Below are 7,525 nucleotides of genomic sequence, written 5' to 3'. Positions count from 1 at the left end.
TGAGCTCAAGTGCAGAGAAAAAGCACTTGGACAAAGAATCAAAAGGCAAAAGAAACCATAGAAATGAGGCTCATATCACGGAGGGAAGTGCTGGAAGTGCAAGTCCCTGAATAGAGACTGGAAGGTTTCTTTTTGCTTTTCCTTTGCTAATAGTTGCATCTTACAACCAGTTCGGAGAGCAATGAAGAGAATTACTTCTTTTGACTTAACTCTGGCTATATGAAAAGATTTTCTTGGGGTTATGGGTGTACAATGCAGTGTGCAGATAATGTTTTTTTAAAAATTTATTTTTATTGTTGAAAGTATAACACATGTTCCTTTTCCCCCATTGATCTCCTCCAACTGGCAACGTCCCTCCCCCCGCCCCCCAGGCCTTATCCACACTATTGTCAGTGCTGAGTTGTACCCTTGGAACCTGTATGGTTTTGTGAGCCAATGTCACCCCAATAAATTCAATTAATTAATTAACTTTTAAAAATAAATAGGAAAAGTTATTTGGTGAGACAGTGATGAGAGAGAGTGACGGTACCTTCTTAGATGATTCCCTCCTTACCATCAAGAAAGTAACCATAAGCACAATTAGACTTCTATTCAAGCTTTAGAAGGGTTGATTTTATTTTAGATTTAAAAAACAGTAAGTTAGAATCTATAACTATGTATCCCAAAAAAGAAGTTTAAGAGGGGAGGAATGCTTTAAATATAAACCTCTGACAGTGAAGTTCACAGTGAGCTCTGTGGGGGAGAATGGGACAGGCACCTAATGGTTCCAAAGTGGGTGCACCGGGCTCCAAAAACAGCCTCGTCAGAGAACAGAACCACCAGTGAGAGGGGAGCCCTGCGAGCAAGGCAGTCGGAGAGAATCTCAGGGCTTACAAGACAGTGTCTCAGAGCTGAAGGTGAGAATATTAACTTGCGGCTTATTTAAAAATAAAAAAGCACTAAGGACTAATAAGCAGGTCTTTAATGTTTTGGTGCTGTATCTATGAGCCTGTTTCTGTTTTGTTTGTTAATTTATATTGTTCTTTAGATTCCACATACAAGTGAAATCACGTGGTATTTGTCTTTCTTTGACTGACTTATTTCACTGAGCATAATAACCTCTGGGTTCACAGGACCTTTCTTTCTTCTGTGTGTGCCTGGAAAGAGAGAGAGAGAGAAAGACAGAGAGAGATAGTGTTTCTTCCTCTTCTTATAAGGACACCAGTCCTATCAGATTAGGACCCACCCTTATGACCTCTTGGAACCTGAATTACCTCCTTTAGGTCCTATCTCAAAATACAGTCACATTTGGGGGTAAATGCTGCAACATATGAATTTGGAGGACACAATTCGGTCCATACAATAATCAAAATGTCTGTGGAAGACGAATAGCCTGTGGAGTGTCCTGCTTATAACTACCCAGTGTTTTAAAAATCACTAATTACCTTGATAAATTTATGCACATATTCTAAGAAATCTCTCCATCTATTTTCTATCTTTGCTAAAAATAAAAGTGTCTTGGGCTGGTGTCAAGGCAACAAGGATCCATGTGCTGCCCTGAGCAGTGCCCCAGAGCAACCTCTCTACCTTGTTTCTGACAGAATTACTGCAAACTGCCCAACCAAGCCAGTTGTATCATTTTCTTTTCTAGCAATGAGATGAGAAAGCCCCCCATAAGTTTTCATACAGTAAATATAACAAAACCGTAGCTGCACAGCCAGGGGTGTCTCTCTGTGACGGCTTCAGCCCTCTCTAAGGAAAGGTGCGACCACATAGGGCGTAGGTGCCTCCTACACAGGGGTTAGGTACGAACGTCAGGATCTGCAGGAGGGACTGCTTAGAACCTAATACATGTTTTCTCCCTCTTTGGTTAGTAACTGCCCTCACCCCTACTCCCATGAGAAGGTACATTTTCTACCCTTCCTTGCTACAAGAAGAGACCAGTGCACCTAGATTACTGCCTGGGGCTCATGGAAATGGCATTATGGAGGCAGCACATGGCTAGCATGTGCCCTCATCTACCTCACCCCCTTTCCTCTCGTTTTCGGCCTGGATTGTGGATTTGATGTCTGGAAATATAGCAGCCATTTGAATGACTAGAACTTCAAGAACCGCCTTGGGCAAGAGATAACTTCAAGAAGGGAAGCCACATATTAAGGAAGATGGAACTAAAATGTGGAACAAGCCTAGGTCCATAATGACTCCGCAGAGCTTCCATACCAACCCTGGGTTGCCGAGCTCTTTCATGTGAGGGAGAAATAAGTCTCTTACTGGCTGTGTAAGACGAATTCCCAAATGACACAAAGTGTAGAATAAAAATCTCAAAATGCCAAAATTCCCTTAGAAAATCCTTTAAATCCCCCATAAAATACAGTAGAGTGGCTTAGATCCTGAATGGGTTATAGACATGCATAGATCTTGAGCCCTTAATTCTTGGGGCCAGTCAAGGAAATAGACAGAGTCTATCCTGCATTGTTTTAAATTAGTATTTGTCCATCAGAAATTACCTACATTGCTTTCAGAGACTGTAATTCAGAAATTAAAAATCATGTGTGGTCTGAAAAGAAAAATGTCGGGAAGCACCGGTATATATAATCCTGATAGCTGACAACATAATGTTTATGTACTATGTGTGTGTATGTGCATATAAGGAATTACTATGTACGATCCCATCTTCACTTTTCACAGGCAATGTTATCACTTTAACTGTATTACTTAATGTTTATGACTTTTAATTAACATCTGTTTTTTTAAACCTGTTGAACAAGTCATCAGCATGGGCATCCTGACTACTAGAGCAGGATGAATGGGATATCTTTAAAATCATTCATACTTTCTTGCCATAGGTTTTTGGAGGAGATAAGTTTGATTACATCTGCATGGTAGGTATGTGTTCTTTAAGCAGAATTGTGGGGAGAATTTTCAATACAATTAAAATTGCTTTCTTTTCTCTTCTTTCTCTCTCCTGCATTTGATTCAACTCTATTACACGTCTAAAACCACTGCTGCCACGTGGTTTTGTCAAGTTGTGGGTAAACGGAGCTCTGAGAATGGCAAATGCAGAAGTTCTGGAACTCAGATTTCTCTAAGGAATGTTATCATGTTGCTAAGCTATGTAGTGTATCTTAACAACCAGGGAGCCACGTAGGGCCCTTGGAGCAAGAGTGGGAGAAACTGAAGGGAGGTAGCTATATTCTTTTGGAAGCATTAGACATTAGGCTGCCTCTGCCAGTTAAAAACTCCCAGCTCACGTGCAAACATTTAAGGAAATTAAGGACAACTCAGTATAGATCGATTATGAGGCTTCGAGGATATCAACAGCCTTGAGTTCCTGTCAACCAGACCACCTTCTTTTAAAACTGTTCTCAGGTACAATTTTAAATTCACTGTTCAAAAATAATCTTCAAAAATTTTAGGTATTATTTAGTTAATGGACCTCAGCTTATTCTTCTTTTCAAGGCTATGTAAAAACCAAATAAGTCTGTTTTGAGGAAATAAGGTATTATCTTTGAAAGTAAACCACCTATTTTGAAGAGATCATACAAATAAAATATGTGGGATAAAGACACTTACTATGTGGGAAACATTTAACTTCATTTAATAAATACTTATTGAGCATCTACCATGTGATAGGCACTGGGAATAGAGGTGGAAAATTGGACTAGATCACTGCCTGCCTGATCTTCCTACTGAGAAAAGCAGAAAATAAATGAAGAAATGTAAAACAATGTCAGGGAGTGACACACTGTGAAGACAGCTTAAGGAGGGCCAGGATAGAGAGCGACTGAGGCTGGGATGATGGTGGGAGCTGCTTTAGAGGAGAGTAAGGAAGCCTGCGGAGAAAGTCTCCTTAGAGCAAAGGTTGAAGTGAGTGGGGAAGGGAGCCAAGGGAAGATCTCACTGGCCTGCATTCTAGGCTAGGGACCTGCAAATGCAAATGGTTCAGCTTTCACCACCCTATTAGTAATCTTTACATCCCTAGGCATTCATAGTAACTTTCTGCTGTTCATTGATCAGATATAGTATTCTCCTTTTGTAAGCATAATACTTACATATGTGCTATTTTGAACCTAGAATTTTAATATTTAATGCAGATTTGTGTGGTCTTTTTCTAAGTAACAATGGCTAGAGTTAGGACTAGAGTGATTAATAATGCTTCAAAAACCACCTATTTTGAGGATTTTGAAGTCTAAATAGAATTCAATAATTTACTAATAAATATATATGTATATATAGGTAAATTCAAGCAGCTATATGAAAGGAAATATTGCTTAGAGAAGCAGTTAAACAATTCTCTGAATGGTGAATGGCAATTTTAATTAGCTCTTGCCACAGAGTTACCGTTAAATAGGTTTTTCTTTTCCTCTTCAGAGTGAAAGCAGAGCGTTAGCATCACAATTAAAATAGAATTATAAATGGAACTCAGCTACTTTCATTCAGCAAATCTTCTGGATGTATTTTCGAAGTCAGGAGGTCTCAGCCTAGGTTTTGCAACACACAGGTAGAGAGCTGAGACTAGATATTTATTAATAATAACCAAAATATTTATGTTCACAATTTGTTTAGTTTTTAAAAGGAATTATTAATACAAAGAAGGGTAATTCTCTAAGAGTATCTTTGGCATTGGTTGCAATGCCATGTCTTACCTAATTGGAAAGATTGGAGTTAGAACCTAGTTATACAGCTCTTCTGAGCAGCAGTTATGGACACACCAGAGTTGTGGTTGATTGAAACTTTGTTTTTAGTACTTTGCTTCCCCATAACTTTGGGATATGTTCTTTAAAATCTGAACATGTGATGGGAATTTACCTTTTATGTGAACATCATCTGCTATGTTTATCATGGTGGGGAAAATAGGCTGAGAATTGTTGCTCTTTATTATAAAGCAAATGCCTATTAAGCTAAAATACTGGAAACAAGTGCACGTTTTTGGTTTTGTGTGTGTGTGTGTTTTAATATACCTATTGTTTATCACAAAACTGTCTTTGGGCCATCAAACTAAGCCATGGCCCATTTGTAGAAATAACTATAACTGATTTAGTCTGCAGAATCCATCCATAACATACATTGACCAATTTTGTACTGATGGGTTTCTCTAATTTGGTTTAGGAAAATTTTTAGTCACATCATTACAAAGTAAATAAGATTTCTGATTTGCCAATAAGGATAATATTTATCAATTAATAAATAATGTATTTTCTGGTATATACTTCTCTTAATTCTTTATTTTTAAATTATTTTTTATTTTAATAATATGTCCTTTTCATATTTCTTTTGTCTTTTGGGGAGAAAAGCTACCCTTTTGTATGAGAACAAATAATTCATTAATTTCTTCTGAGTTTATAAGTCATAAAAATTACAATCTAATATTAATGCTTGTTATACAGAGAAATCTAATTGAAAATATTATTCCATGGTAATTCATGGACTTTGTAAAGATATCCATGAAAAGCACTGGATAATAAATTATCAGTCAATTAAAGTGTTGAACTCAGTATAGGGAACAGATAAAAGAGAAAGATGTAATCCATTATTAATAGTAACCAAAATAGTTTTGCTTTTCTTCAGGCTGTGAAGGTAGATTTTAAAAAAATCAATAGACTACTTTTTTAGAGTAGTTTTTAAGCTTATAGAAAAATTGAACAGATAGTATAAGGAGTTCCATATATGTATATATCCTCCTGCCCAGTTTCACCTATTATTAACATTTGCATTAGTGGGGTACCTTTGTTACAATTGCTGAACCAATATTATTATTATTAACTAAAGTCCATAGTTTACATTAGAGTTCACTCTGTTTTGTTCTGTGGATTTCAACAAATGTGTAATGTCCTATATCCACTATTACAGTATAGAACAGTATAGCATAGGTTAGTTTTACTGCTCTAAAAATCCCCTGTGCTCCACCTGTTCATTACTCACCCATTTCCTTTGGAACTCCTGGCAACCACGGAGATTTTTACACTCTCCATTGTTTTTGTTTTTTTTCCCAGAATGTCACATAGTTGAAATCATACAGCATGTAGCCTTTTCAAATTGGCTTCTTTCAGTTAGCAATATGCCTTTAAGTTTCCTCCATGTCTTTTAATGGCTTCATAGCTCATTTCTTTGTAGCGCTGAATAGTATTCCATTGTGTGGATGTACCACAGTTTATTTATCCATTCACTGTTGAAGGACACCTTGGTTGCTTTCAATTTTGGCAATTAGGATTAAAATTCACGTGTAGGATTCTGTGTGGACATAAGTTTTCAGTTCCTTTGGGTAGACACCAAGGAGCACGATTGCTGGATTATATGGTAAAACTATGTTTAGCTTTGTAATAAGCTGCCGATATGTCTCAAAGTGGCTGTGCCGTTTTACAATTCCCCTAACAATGAGTGCGAGTTCCCGATTCTCCACGTTCTGGTCAGCATTTGATGTTGTCAGTGTTTGGATTTTAGCCTTTCTGATAGGTATATAGTGGTATCTCTTGTTGTTTTAATTTTTTTATTCCCTAATGGCAAACGATGTTGAGTATCTTTTTCATATGCATGCATATTTGCCATCTGATGATTTTTGATGAGGTGTTTGTTCAGATCTTTGCCCAGTTTTTAATTGGGCTATGTGTTTTCTTATTGTTCAGTTTTAAGTGTTCTTTGTATACTTTGGATACAAGTCCTTTATCAGATATGTGTTCTGCAAATATTTCCTGGTCTGTGGCTTAATTTTCATTCTTTTAATGGTGTCTTCCACAGAGCAAAATGTAGTTTTGCTTTCCCTCAGGTTTGAGGTAGTTTCATTTTATTGTCATTATATCGCTTTCTAGAACAAATCAAAGTACAACTTTGTCCTGAGTTATTCACTTACTTCACTTGTGAAAATTTAAGTTTAAATAAGACTTTTAATAGTACATAATGTATATTTTGGATTTTATAGACTTTTAAATGATGTATGAGAAAAAAATATTTATACATTGCCTTTATTCCTTTAACATTATTTTGAAGTTTTCAATAGAAACAATAAAAACAATAACATCAGATTGTTAAATTTTCCATAATCCAAGAGTAAGCACTGTACACCTTTGAAATATAAGAGCACAATGAATTTCAGACTCCACTGCCATTTTCATAAGAGGAGGAAGAATAATTCCCTGCATTATTTGCTTGATGACCTTTTATACCAGAATTTAAAGTATTTCACAATCCTCCAAATAAACCTAAGAGAATTGATGTGGGAAAGACACACATAGTAGAATAGCTAAACATTCTAGCAGACATAGACTGACTGACAGGTTTCATAACAGCAAGCCAACATCTAGGACATTAAGCAATCCACCCATGGTCACTTTGCTCATTAATGGCAAAGTTGGGACCGTAAATCCCACTTTTAAATTCCAGTTCAACATCCTTTTCATTCTCCAAACTGCCTACTATACCATTTCCCCCTCAATACAAATGAAAAATTAATTCACTGACCTGATTGTGCAAAAGGGCTCACACAGAAAAATGAGAAAGTCTAAGGTCTGATTTTTGCAGATGTTAGGATTCTCTCCTATTTACTCATAAG

This window comes from Miniopterus natalensis, chromosome 1, assembly GCF_054644295.1.
Source record: "Miniopterus natalensis isolate mMinNat1 chromosome 1, mMinNat1.hap1, whole genome shotgun sequence".
Classification (NCBI taxonomy): Eukaryota; Metazoa; Chordata; class Mammalia; order Chiroptera; family Miniopteridae; genus Miniopterus; species Miniopterus natalensis.
The sequence above is the reverse complement of the archived record's forward strand: the minus strand, read 5'-3'. Positions refer to the sequence as shown.